At 39.1% G+C, this 14447-nt stretch overlaps 2 long non-coding RNA genes across 8 annotated transcripts in view; one reads left to right on the top strand and one right to left on the bottom strand.

The window, feature by feature from the left end:
- The window catches only part of LOC106781985 (uncharacterized), a 327364-nt gene that overhangs the window by 19165 nt on the left and 293752 nt on the right, over positions 1 to 14447 (bottom strand). For all 6 annotated transcript variants that reach the window (XR_011429326.1, XR_011429323.1, XR_011429324.1 and 3 more), the window contains 3 exons: positions 9722 to 9894; positions 6030 to 6206; positions 4737 to 4794 (listed from right to left, as the gene is read on the bottom strand). This is a non-coding gene — a long non-coding RNA (uncharacterized lncRNA). The remainder of the gene's footprint in view (positions 1 to 4736; positions 4795 to 6029; positions 6207 to 9721; positions 9895 to 14447) is intronic.
- Positions 1 to 14447, top strand: part of LOC138919289 (uncharacterized) — a 62615-nt gene that overhangs the window by 19452 nt on the left and 28716 nt on the right. The window contains exon 5 of one of the 2 annotated variants that reach the window (XR_011429334.1): positions 3862 to 4124. The exons of the other annotated variant lie outside the window; for it this stretch is intronic. This is a non-coding gene — a long non-coding RNA (uncharacterized lncRNA). Of the gene's footprint in view, positions 1 to 3861; positions 4125 to 14447 lie in introns of those variants that run through there. 2 annotated transcript variants of the gene reach the window in all.

Raw genomic sequence — 14447 nt, 5'->3', positions numbered from 1 at the left:
CTTTCTGGTGAAGTGACTTTTGAAATACTGGAAGCAGTGGTGAGCCTTCGAAGAAGGAAGCCTTCTCTCATCTCCCAAGATGCACATCTCTCTCACGTACTGAGTGATACGCATGGTTGGAGACCCTTGACCTTTTCAAAGTATAGTAATTACAATACTCTTATGATAACCCTGGAAGATGACAGTACACACAAAAAAGAAACTTTGGCCCTTAAGTAGGCCCTTAGCCTTGAGATGTCACCTGACAACTTCCGTAAAGCAGAACATGCAGTGTCCAATGAGGTCCTCTTGTTTTCTTTACCTTGCCTTCACAGACCCATAAATACTCTTTCCTCCTTTCTTAAATTTTTCCTCCCGAAGTATTAGGAAATATTCCTGGATTATTATAGCACAGTTAGCCTTGAAAAACAGAAATAGTAAAGATTAAATTCTCTGGAGACAAATGAAAATGAAAATACCACATGCCAAAATCTTTGGGATCCAGCAAAAGCAGTTCTAAGAGGGAAGTTTATAGCAATTCAGGCCTACTTCAACAAACAAGAAAAGCCCCAAATAAACAATCTAACAGTGCACCCACAGGAACTGGAAAAAGAAGAACAAACAAAGCCCAAAATCAGCAGAAGGAAGGAAATAATAAAAATCATAGAAGAAATAAATGAAATAGTGACTAAAAAAATAGAAGAAATTAATGAAACCAAGAGCTGGCTCTTTTAAAAGATAAACAAAATTGACAAACCTTTAGCTAGACTCACCAAAAAAAAAAGAGAGAAAGCTCAAATAAATAAAATCAGAAATGAAAGAGGAGAAATCGCAATGGACACCTCAGAAATATAAAAGATTATAAAAGAATACTATGAAAAGCTATATGCCAACAAATTGGATAATCTAGAAGAAATGGATAAATTCTTAGAATCATACAATGTTCCAATACTGAATCAAGAAGAATTAGAGAATTTGAATAGACCAATCACCAGTAAGGAGATCGAAACAGCAGTCAAAAACCTCCCAAAAAATAAAAGTCCAGGTGCAGACTGCTTCCCTGGTGAATTCTACCAAATATTCAAAGAAGTCTTAATACCTATCCTTCTCAAACTCTTCCAAAAAATTGAAGAGGAGGGGAGTTCCTAACTCATTCTACGCAGCCAACATTATCCTGATACCAAAACCAGACAAGGACAACACACAAAAAAAGAAAATTGCAGGCCAATATCACTGATGAACATTAATCCAAAAATCCTCAACAAAACACTAGTTAATGGAATACAACAATACATTAAAAAGATCATACATCATGATCAAGTGGGATTTATTCCAGGGATGCAGGGATGGTTCAACATCTGCAAATCAATCAACGTGATACACCACATTAACAAAATGAAGAATAAAAATCACATGATCATCTTAATAGATGCAGAGAAAGCATTTGACAAGATACAACATCCATTTATGATAAAAACTAAATAAAATGGGTATAGAAGGAAAATACCTCAATATAATAAAGGCCATATGTGAACAAACCCACAGCTATTACCATTCTCAATGGAGAAAAACTGAAAGCTCTCTGTCTAAGAACAGGAACCAGACAAGGATGCCCACTTTCACCATTCTTACACAACATAGTAATGGAAGTCCTAGCCAGGGCAATCAGGCAAGAAAAGAAATGAAAGGGATCCAAATTGGAAAAGAAGAAGTAAACTTATTTGCAAATAAGTGTCACTTATTTGCAGATGACATAATTTTATATAGAGAGAACCCTAAAGAATCCACTAAAAAACTTCTAGAAATAATAAGTGAATACAATCAAGTTGTAGGATACAAAGTCAACATACAGAAATCAGTTGTATTTCTATACACTAACAACGAAGTAGCAGAAAGAGAAATTAAGAATACAACCCCATTTACAATTGCAACAAAAAGAATAAAATACCTAGGAATAAACTTAACCAAAGAGGTGAAAGATCTGTACACCAAAAACTTTAAAACATCGTTGAAAGAAATTGAAGAAGACACAAAGAAATGGAAAGATATTCCGTGCTCTTGGATTAGAAGTTAAAATGTCCATACTTCCTAAAGCAATCTATAGATTCAATGAAATCCCTATCAAAGTTCCAACAACATTTTTCACAGAAATAGAACAAAGAAACCTAAAATTTATATGGAACAACAAAAGACCCCGAATAGCCAAAAGAATCCTGAGGAAAAAGAACGAAGCTGGAGGTATCACATTCCCTGATTTCAAAATATACCACAAAGCTAGAGTAACAAAAACAGCATGGTACTGGCACAAAAACAGACACACAGATCAATGAAACAGAATGAAGACCCCGGAAATAAACGGACACATCTATGGACAGCTAATTTTCAACAAGGGAGCAAAGAGCATACAATGGAGAAAGGAAAGTCTCTTTGATAAATGGTGTTGGGAAAACTGGACAGCCACATGCAAAAGAATGAAAGTAGACTATTATCTTACACCATTCACAAAATCAACTCAAAATGGATTAAAGGCTTAAATGTAAGACCTGAAACCATAAAAATTCTAGAAGAAAACATAGGCACTGTGCTCTTTGACATTGGTCTGAGCAGCATTTTTTCAAATACCATGTCTGACTGGGCAAGGAAAAGAATAGAAAAAATAAACAAATGGGACTACATCAAACGAAAAACTTCTGCACAGCAAAGGAAACCATCAACAAAACGTAAAGACAACCTAACAATTGGGAGAAGATATTTGCAAATCATATATCAGATAAGGGGTTGATATGGAAAATATACAAAGAACACTTACATCTCAACAACAAAAAAACCAACAACCCAATTAAAAAATGGGCAAAAGATCTGAACAGAGATTTCTCCAAAGAAGATATAAGGATGGCCAACAAGCACATGAAAAGATGCTCAACATCATTAGCTATCAGGGAAATGCAAATCAAAACTACAATGAGATATCATCTCATTCCCGTCCCAATGGCTATAATTAACAAGACAGGAAACAACAAATGTTGGAGAGGATGTGGAGAGAAGGGAACCCTCATAAACTGCTGGTGGGAGTGCCAACTGGTGCAGCCACTGTGGAAAACAGTACGAACTTCCTCAGAAAATTAAGAATAGATCTACCATATCACCCAGCTATTCCACTGCTGGATATTTATCCAAACAACTTGAAAATACAAACGCATAAAGATACATGCACCCCTATGTTCATTGCAGCATTATTCACAATAGCTAAGACTTGGAAGCAACCTATATGCCCATCAAGGGACTAATGGATAAAGAAGATGTGGTATACATACACAATGGAATACTACTCAGCCATAAGAAATGATGAAATCCGGCCATGTGTGATAACATGGATGGACCTTGAGGGTATTATGCGAAGTGAAGTAAGTCAGAGGGAGAAAGTCAAATACCGTATGATCTCACTCATAAGTAGAAGATAAAAACAACAACAAACAAACACATAGCAACAGTGATTGGACTGGTCGTTACTAGAGGGGAAGAGAGGAGGGGGGAGGGTGAAAGGGGTGATTAGACACATGTCTGTGGTGACGGATTGTAATTAGCTTTTGGGTGGTGACTATGATCTAATCTACACAGAAATTGAAATATATTACGATGTACACCTGAAAGTTATACAATGTTATAATCCAATGTTACTGCAATAAATAATAATAATAATAATAATAATAATAATGAAAAATCAGCATCCTGATATTGATTCCTGAAAAAAAAAAAAAGATTAAATTCTGAAGAGGAAATAGTATGGACAGGAACACACAGAGTTTCCCTTAAAAATAAAATGAGGGGTGTGTGTTGGGTCTTCATCTTGCTTTCGGGTAATCCCAGATTTCTTCCTTCCAGTGTACAAAACAAAATAAAACAAAACAAAAGAAAGGGGCAGCGGGAAAAAGAAGGAGAGAGAAAAAGAAAACGCAGCAACGAAGCAAACAAATGTATAGTTACAGAAGACTGGGAACATTCCGGGCTATTTCCATTATCCGTACCTCTCCATCAGACCCAAGCTCTTTGAAAGGAACATAGGCAAGTCAATTTACTCCCAAACCAGTTTTTTTTTTTTCTCATTACTTGAAGGAATGAATTAAATGATGAAATTGCTACTAAAGTTTAAAATTCTCAAAGGTTCTTTTCATCTATTTTCTATACAGGAACTTTGGAGTCAGTCACGAATAGCACCACCAAGGTTCACAGCCAGGGTTTCACTAGCATCGAATGCATGCACTTGCTTAATAAGGACCGCCATGGAGGTAGCCAAAATGCTTGCTATTTCTGTAAATTAAAAGCAGGCATTTCAGAGCACCCAGTTCTGTCCCATTTATTACCAAGCTCATGGGATGTTCTTGGTAGAGGCCCAGGCCAAATACAGAAGTGGCACTGTCCGTGCCTTATTCCACAGGTTTTTCAACAGTTCTGAGCTACGGTAATAGTCCAGATTAGTGAGTGTATTTACTTCCAGGGCCAGTATTGGGGAAAATGGGAAATTTATTTTTGATAACCCTCTTTCTGTCCTGACTTTAGGTGCCAAACCAAGGCATTTGACCTAACTCCTCATTTTTCTCCTCTGCTCATGTTCCCAGCACCGTACCTCAGCTCATTTTTTTCAAACATGCACAAACATACACCTCTGGATCTCTTCATACGTTAGTTTTTCCTCAAATCACTCATTCATTCATTCACTCACTCATCAGTCATTTAACAAGTATTTCTTCAGAGCTTACCATGGACCAGGCACTGGGCATAGGGTGGTAAACAGATGTGCTTCTGTGTCTGTGAACGCTGAAGAAAGGAGTCAAGAATAAAAGACAAAAAGAGAAGGAGAAAAAAGAAAAGCTATCAGAGGGTGATAGATGATATTAAGAGCATTAAATAAGGTTATATTTTAGTAAGCCACTGAGTGGCTCCATTAAAATACTCCTTCCTGTGCTAGATTCTCCTACGACTTCATCCTTGGATTTCCAGAGTAGCAAAGAATTTGAAAAATTAATCCATGTTTTTCTGTTAAAGACTTCCTTTCTTTCTTCCCTTTGCGTTAATGTAATTTCTACCATTTGCACTCTAGAGATAGTGTCACCACCCAAATGAATGACTAATAGGAGACATTTCAAGTACCCAAGCAATGGGGTGGGATATTTGGAGCAACCATGGTTCATCACCCAGGCTGACCCGGAGTCTGGCTCTGCTCGGCTCTTCTTTGTTTCTTTTATAGGTTTCTGAGTCTAAGTCTATCTCCTGAGCTCTTGGTGCTTCTGGGTTTTTCCACTGTAGAGCACAGGAAAGGACTTCTAAGCACTCCCCAGTGAGCTGTTTCTCTTTTGTCTTTTTGGCCCTGTCCCTGTCAACCGTCTCCCCTCCCGCGGCTGTTGTCTGCTGTGGCTCCTAGTCATGGCATTCTACCCCCGTCATAGATCAGATTGTCTTATTTTTGCCCCTGTGAAGGCCATTTTATCCTTTACACAGAGGTCTTTTTGATTTTTGATTTTTTTACTGGAGAGTGACAAGTTGTCTAACATTTCAAGGAATGAAAGTCTAAATAAAGGCATTTTCTTAGGTCTTAAAAATTCCTTTTGGCTCCGTGAAACTTTGGGTTGCCACCTTTCCAAAGAAAATGAAAGGCCTAGATCATTAGTTTGCAAACTTTATGAGTCTCTGAAATTCTTATGGGCTGCTTTTCATGCCTTAGACTCCAAACTCTCATTGCAGGATTGGGGCAGTGCCGGCTGCGGGTGGAGCTGACTCAAAACAAACATACCCCAAATGGCTGTGTGATTTTTCTTTCAAGGAACCCTTAGGGGTATTGTTAGTCTGAGGAGAAAGACGGGAAGGAAGACCAGATCCATACCCTTCAAGTGTGCAAGCCTCAAAACCAGAGACGATTCCAGGCTAGTGGAGGATAGAGGCAAGATGACTTACAAAATGGTCGGCAGGTGAAGCCCATGAAAGCAAGCACCAACTACAGCGCACAGGATAGGCGTAAATGCTGCCTGCCCCAGAGAGGGTCTTAGAAACAATACCTGGAGACCCAGAGGGCAGCCTGGCGAGTCATCTGCTGTCCACCGGCAGCACACAACTGTGGTGGAGTCTTGCTTTGGAGTATCTTTGCAGCTGGAGCAGAAGAAAGTGCACGCACCTAATGCAAGCCCTGGGGACACTGCCAGCGCGAGAACTCTGAAAGTCAGCTCACTGGAATTCTGAAATTTAATGAAATAGTTTGAAAAGCCCCATTCTAGATTAGTTTTCTATGTCGTATCAAAAACTTGAGGTTTGAGAGAGTCCTTTGATATCTATGCCAACCCCTTTGTTGCTCAAATGAGGAGATGGAACCTAAATAGTGACTTGCTCATGTCTGTAAAGGGACTTGAGAATAAAAACGCAATGAAGTGGGAAACATGATCAAATATGAGGCAGAATACACATTCTGCTAATACATCGGAGTTTGACTTTTAGAAAGTTACAAAAACTCTGTGAAGTAAATTATATATAAGTACAAAAGAGAAATTTAGAAAACCGCATACACTAGGACTGATTTTATAAAGGATGTCGGACTAATAGTTTGAAGTCAGTCCCTTATTCATCAAAGCACTTGATGCTATAAAAACTTCTAGAGTATTTAGTTGTAGAACAATCAAAACATATGTTACATGTTGTAACTTTTTAGGAAATAGAAGCTTTCAAACTCTTAGTCTACATAATATTTTGGGTTGTCTCTTAGGATATTACATAGTTTAGATTTAGGAGTTCAAACCAGTATAACATCACAACTGCTTAGCTGAGTAGTCTTAAAAACATGCTAACACGCCCAAAATGAAGTTGCTTATGCTAGGCCCATGTTACCAAACCAAGACTTGATCACATATCGGCTCTCCCAGAAATGGAATCTGAAACTCAGATCAGCCCTAGTTAGGTGATCTGCCCGACAGACCCTCACTGTCTCCTAAAGAAAAGTAACTTCGCAGTAACCAACCCGCCATTTTGTCTAGTAGAACTTCCTTGGTCCTGCTCCTTTCTGCCTATAAAAGTCTTCCATTTTGTACAGGTCCTCAGGTTTCCTTTCTGTCTGCTAGATTGCATGCTGCCCCATTCAAATCAGTTTTTGCTCAAATTAACTCTTGACATTTTAACAGTTCTCTCCAAACATTTTTGGTCATACGTCTCACTGCATATTTCATTAGACTGAAAATAATCAGATCCACTCACATAGACCCACTATAGCGTATTTATTTGTTCATAAATTATATCCACATATTACTGAACTATGTTTAAAGTTAAATTATAAACAAGAGAAATTAAAAATAAGACAAAAGTGAAATGAATAATATTTTATTTATTAACAACATAAAAGTGTTTTGCTTTCATTTAATGTTTTTTTGTTGTTGTTGAAAGCAAATATTCTTTCTTAGTTTAAAATATGAGTTTTCCTACAGTGATTCAAAAATCTGGTTTTAGGTTCAGCTTATTTTACATTTGATGCTAATAGCTGCTTTAGTTTTAAAAAGATAACTAACAATAACCTATAGGTTCAAATGGAAAAAGTGTGTCATTGTTTGCATTTATTAAGTCTTGAGATTCATTTTTAGGCTCATCCACCAATTATGAGTGGTTTTGACAAAATTCAGCTAGTAAAGTTCCATATTCTCTAATGTCAATCCTGAAAAATGAGAAGGTAATCTATTTTTACATTTTTAGCAAGTGGATTCAAAATACACTAGAATCTTCCATTTGGAAATGTTTAGACTAGAACATTCTAATTTTGAGATTATTATTTATGCAGATGAAACTTCTGATAGATATCTATTTTGCCAACAAAGTAACATAATAATAGAACTATGCTCCCTGAATTCTTCATATATGAGAGGCTTCTTTTGAAAAGCTGTTTCTCACTTGTTGCTAAAATGTCACCTTTATCTTGAAGGGTCAGATTAATGGTGTTTGTTTTTAAGAAAAATATCCTCAAGGTAGCATACTACCAACAATAACTTACCTTATCAAAGGTCAACTTTGGAGTATAGGTCTTTTGGTAAAAGCGTTTAGCTTATCTTTAAATTCAACAATGCTCACGCAGATTGAGTGGGGGCACCAGTGTGAAAATTCTAAATTAAATGGTCTTGTTAAATATTAGCAAAATTGAACTTCTTTTTCCTCCCGTCCTCCAGTGAATCAGGTTGCATGTCCCCTTGGGTGCATTAGCCCACGGTGGACACCACTAATGGGTGATTTATCTACCAGTGTTGTCTCTTGGATTAAAATCCACTTGGTTATGCTCTGCCCAGTAAAACCGCAACTGGACAAACACAACCTACATTTTCCAGATTCCTTTGTTACCTGGTTTCCCCTTAAGTTCTGCCCCTGGGAGATGCTAGAGGCAGGCTGGCGTGCAGGAAGAGGGGAGAACTTTATTCTCTTTTCTTATTTTCCTGTTAGTGTTGCTCTAGCAGAGCAACTCACCCAGGCTGCTGCAGTTCAGCCCGGCAGCGGTAATTCATTCCAGTTTCTCATTCTTCCAACACTCACTGAGCCAGCCTCATCACGCCCACCTGAAGTCCCTGCAGGAGCCAGGTGTGGCTCCCTTCTTAAAGGTCTGCAGGGGATTCCTGAGTTTCTAGGATCTGGCAGTCTCAGCTTCTCCCTCCTTTTCTCCCAGACCTAAAGCTGGTGTCTGCTTGCTTAAGTTAAAAAAAGCTTTCCTCTTTTGTCCTTGCGCTCCTTCTACACCGTGTAACCAATTTTCCATATTAAATTCCCTTCCTTGAAATACCTAGCACGGTTTCTGTTTTCTGATTGTATCTTAACTGATATAACTAATTCAGACAACAAGAAACCTTAGAAGTCTCCACCTCATTAAAGACAGGAGCAAAACAAAGAGGACTAGATATATTAAAAATCTAAATGTGAAAAGCAAAACTTTACAATATTTAAGAAAATTTAGGGTCATGTCATTATGACCTCAGTTAGGAAAGAATTTTTAAAGAAGACATGAAAATCACATCATGATTTTTAAAACATCAATAAGTTTGACTACATTCGAGTATAAAATGCCTGTGTCACAAAAGATACCATAAATCAAAGACACTGGGAGAAGATATTTATAGTGCTTACCACTTTTAAAGCATTAAGGTCTAGACTACTAAAATAATTCCAAAAACCAAATAATCTGATGGAAAAATGAATAAATGACTTAAATGAAATCTCAACGGCTAACAAATACATTCAAATTTCTCAATCTCATTTGAAAACACGGAAATGCAAATGAAAGCAACAAGAAGACACCATTTCAACATGAAGGCAAAATTTAAAAGTCTGAAAATGCCAAAATTTAAAAGTCGTCTGAAAAGGCAGTGATGTTGGGAAAGAGACGGTCATGTAGACTGCTGCAGGCATAAATTGTTTCAAGTTCTTTGGAGAACAATTCAGAAATATGTAATACAGGTGAAGATGTACAGAGCCTACGTATGTGACCAACGACTGCACTTACACAACACGCATAAAGACACATGCAGGCGTGTTTGCTGCAACACTGCGAGCAACGGCAAACACTTATTAAATGTCCATTAACAGGGAATGGATAAACATGCAGCTGAACTGTTCAGCAATTAAAAAGATTTAAAAAAATCTGTATTTCCCAACATCGAAAAAAGCAGATACTTTTTACTGAAAGTAATAAAAGTATGATCCATATGGCTTATAAAAAAGAAATGCATTCACTCACATAAAAAGAGGCTTGAGGCAGGATAACCTGAAGATTGGTCAACACAGCTTCTCCATGTCCTGCCTTTATTCTGCTCTGCCATCGTCATTATGTGGACATATCTTCAGGCCGGCTTCCTCAAAGTGGCAAGACGGCTGCACAGACCTAGGTCCCACAGCCAGATATGGCAGCATCTAGGAGAAGATAAAGCCGTTTCTTTCAAGAATAAGAAATCTTTCCCGGAAGCTTTCCAGCAAGATTCTGCTTGTCTCATTGATCAGAGTTAAGTGGCATGCACACAGCCCTGCGTAGTCTACCCATTTGGAAGGAGTAAGATTACTATGATTGCTTATACTAATTGGTATTTACCCTCGACATGGGGCTCAGTTCTCCTTTCTTAAGGAATGGAAACCTCAACAAAATTGGGGCTCTGTTAGCAACAAATAGGGAGGGATAGTTAGTGGTCAGGTAATCACCAATCTACTGTAATCAAAAATAATGCAAGAATTAGGAGGATATGCACAGTTTTGTGTCTTTGTAAACATTTTAAAGCACTGAAAGCATACTAAACATTGTGTAAAGACACAAACACCCACAGTGAATGGTTGAAAACAAAGGTGGATACTTTCTCTAGCGATTACGGGGTTCCCCTTCGCACAGCTGGAGTTCTGCAGGGCACAGCTTGCAGGCCCCAGCAGTGTGCCAGATTCAGCGGCCTCATGGTCTTCTTTAGGAAAACAGGGATAGGAAGGACACGTGGAGAAGAGCATCAGCAACAGCTACACATTTTATTTCTTTTAATAAAGAAGCAAGTATGGCAAGATGTTAACATTTGTTAAATCTGGGAGGCAAAATCAAATCCATCATTTTAAACATCAAATAGTTTTGGACCAGAAGTCCAGGGTACACTCTGTTGTGTTCAAATTCCTGTGTGTTAATTATCTGGCTTTTTGAAAAAAGGAAAACAGTATTTCAAAGTACAAAATGGGTACATTTTAACCCAAAGCAAATATATTTACTTTGGCAAAATTGTCCAAGATTTATGAATGATGATTAAAATGATCAAAATGTTGGCATTTCATTGTTACAGTTCCAAAAGGCCATTCTCCAACATGAATTCCCAGACAAATGTGAATGTGGCTCTTGGCTATTTTTTTTAATTGCTAGGTTTGTTTTGGATTATTCACTCATGTAAATCACTGGGGAACAGGTAAGCTTCTGTTTCCTTCCTAAGCTAACCCCCCGCTTATGCACACACATTAAAGGCTTGTATGTGGCCAGACCACTGCTTAAGTCCTGGGAAATATATTCTAGCTATTCATAAACAGAGGGCCTGTTTTCCCTTTTGTTTTTTTCTGGTCATTTGCATTAGTATACATTTTGACTTCAGAGCAGTCACCTTGTCATTTCTTATTTTCCTTCTGTCCTCACTCCTACAGCATAAGGGATTTCTATACAAATTAGGAAAAGCAGGGGTCCACATAGCCTCTTGCCCACGAACCTCAATAATCCCTCTTTCTGCCAGGTAGGGACTAAGAAGAAAAATATCTTTTATTCTGGCCACTAAGCCTCGCACTGTTTGGAAAGTGGCACATGCTTTTTAATAAGGGCCTTCTGGCTGATTATTTTCTGTCACTGATATTCAGAAAGTCCAACCAAAACTATTTCCAGGAGCAGCAATGAGGCTGGTAACTCTTCATTTTACGTTCCAGAGCGATGGCACCCAGGTGCCCCTCAACCACTGGAAACACTGTGGTTGGCGAGAGCTGGCACAGAGCCCAGACGCTGCAGGCGCCTGGGCTCTCATGTCGCTCCTGGCTCATCATTCCGTTGGCCAGAAGGAGATCCCGCAGTGGATCCTGTCCTGGACGGCCAAGTTTGGTGTGATCTGAAGTGAGGGAGGTCTCTTCCAACCCTTTCACTCTCTCCATTTCCTTTTCCCAAGAATAAGGAATGGCTATTTCAGGACACTCCATCCAGAGCTACAGGTGGACGAACCTCATCATAAAGAGTGCTGGCACATCCTCAATGTCGAAACATCAGAGCAAAGGGGAAGTCAGCTCTGAGTCAGAACACAGCTCTTCCTCAGTCAGTCGTACTATAAAATGAAGGGCTATCCTTTGTTGCTCGTGCTCCGTGAACTTACAATAACACTGTAAATATTACTTGCTGTTTAAGACTTATCTTGCCCTTTCTGAAACCGTTTGTTTCTGGATGTTATGTTATGGGTTTGCATCATTAACCTTTAGACAAGACTGTAGTTTAGTGGTTTCAAACAGCAATTTAGTGGTGGGTGTAGCCTGACTGATGCAGGAGAACGGTATTAGAGGCCGTTTTGGAGACAAGTATAATAGCGCTATTTTTCACTTAATTCAAAAAGGATCTGCACAGAGGAATTCTACTGTTGACTCACCTTAAATGAACCTCTTAGCCACAGTCTCAGTTTTCACCATAGTCAGCTCAAGATTTTTCTGCCTACCTGTCACGCCAGCGTTTTAGAGATCATCCATAGCAACGTTTCCCTCATGGCATTGAATCTGCTCAATTTACAGCTAGAATTAGCTTCAGATTTCATTAAAAGGGAGTATATTGATTGAAATGTAATTTTTACTTATAGAAACACGTAGAGTGAGCATTCTTTAGGTTTTGTATTAGAGCCTTCTTCCTAGAAGCTCAAAGCACTTTTATATATAAAATTTCATTTGTCTTTACCCAACTGCTGTCAAATAAGTTGGAGTCAGATTTTAATTATTTCCTCATGTTCCATATGGATGATATGCTATTATTTTACGGTAAGTGAAGACTTCAAAGATATTGTCTCAAAGAGGAATGAAGGAAATCACTGTGTCTTTTCCTGAAAACACGCATCACCGTCAAGCTTTGGCAGGCCTGTGCCTGACCTCTTGCGCCCTCTATTATCTAAATACTTATTTGGCTTTAAGAAACCAGCCATGTATGTCTGGAATTATTACTAAATGCAATCCTCAGATTGCAATACGGTTTACCACTAAGAAGAGGTTAAGCATAGCCATGCTGAGGTTTTGAAAACTGTCTTCTCAGTGGCGGCATGGACCACTGTCTGCTCCATCCTCAGCTGGTGCTTCCGCCTAAAACGTCATGCTGGTCAGTAGTCTTACACGAATGACTTGGCTAACTGTATTCTCTACTACCAAATATTCCAGGTCACAATCTTGTCAGACGGACCCAGTAAGAGCAGAGCAGAGAGCAAGGTCTCCCCACCCCAGGTCTGTTGTCCTGATTCTGCGGCATTTAGTGCAAGTGGCTCTCCATCTGAGGGCCTGAGATTTCTAGAAGCCCGCAAAACACAAAAATAAAAGCCCTGAGTTATTTCTAATAAAATTTAAAGTCTCACATGAATCAGATATTTTCACATCATTGTTTTGGTTTGCAAGAATATCAACATAGTAGTGTAACACTGTAATCTTATGCTAACAGTTCCAGCTGGCGTACTTTTTGTGTCTTTGAACAAAAAAGAAGACAAATGAATTACTACTTACTTGTGTGTTGAGCTTGGTGGCACACAGAAATCTTTCCAAACTTGAAGTCTGTGAGGGGAACTATGGTGGTAGGAAGGTTTGCTATGCCTGCCATCATTTTGGGGTCAGAGTCACCAAGGGTGCAGAGTCCTCTACTTAACAAAATTCCCACCTGATTTGGGTTGATCCTTTACCCGTAAACCTGGAGATCCAAGACCTTCTGAGTGCCAAGTACTAAGAACACACCATGGTCCATTAAAAGAAACAATCAGAAGCAGGCAGGTCCCACTTCTTGGTCATACTCACTCATTCAATAGATATGTAAAAAGTGGTTGCCATGTGCCAAGCTCTGTGCTGAGCACTTGGAACACAAAGATTCTCCCAAAAGACCATTCTTGCGCTCATGGACATTGCGGTCTAGTAAGGGTGACAGGCATTTATCAAACGATCACATCAAGAGAAGTAAAATTACAGTCACACTAAGTGCTGTCAAGGAGAGGAGCATGAAAACCTTGCCTGCGAGATTTGACCTAGTTGGGGAGTTGCGAAAACCTTCCCCAAGGGAGATGATAAACTGACACTGGTGGTTGAGTAAGAGTTGACTAGTCAAGATGGGAGGAAGAAGCATTCTATCCAAAGGAACCATTTAAGTAAATGCTCTGTGTCAGGAGGAAGTTTGGTAAGTGGTAGGTCCTGAAAGGCGGCCAGTTTGGTTATGAGACTGGAGAGAACAGGAGAGTCAGTGGGAAGTGAGGCTGCAAATGTAGTGTAAACAATTCCACCATGAAGGATGTCTTAGGAATTTTGCTTTACCTTAAAATGGGAAGATACTGAAAGAGGGTGAAGGGTATGTGTTACACCATCAAACTTGTGTGCAGTTGGTTTGTTTAAGAATCACTTTGGGTACATGATGGAGAAAAAACTGGAGGTGGAGAAGAGAGACCAACTAGGATTTTGTTGCAATAGTCCAGAGGTCACGGTGGCTGGGACTTCTGCAGAACTAGTGAAAATAGAAGTAGATGAAATCAAGAGACTTAGGAATCTCCTTTGAACTCCTTGGTAGCCCCAGATGTCCCTGTCTTTTTATGTCTTTGAATGTGTCCCAGATCAAGAGATTTTCAGTGGTTTCCCATCTTCCACTAGAGTCCCTTGGCCTCATGGCTGGATTCCAGCCTCAGCAGATACACCTGCCTTTCTCTATGGTTTGCACATCATGGTCCCTGGTATGGGCTGTTTGCTTTATTGCTAAG

Source organism: Equus caballus, chromosome 19, assembly GCF_041296265.1.
Source record: "Equus caballus isolate H_3958 breed thoroughbred chromosome 19, TB-T2T, whole genome shotgun sequence".
NCBI lineage: Eukaryota > Metazoa > Chordata > Mammalia > Perissodactyla > Equidae > Equus > Equus caballus.
The sequence above is the reverse complement of the archived record's forward strand: the minus strand, read 5'-3'. Positions and strand labels throughout refer to the sequence as shown.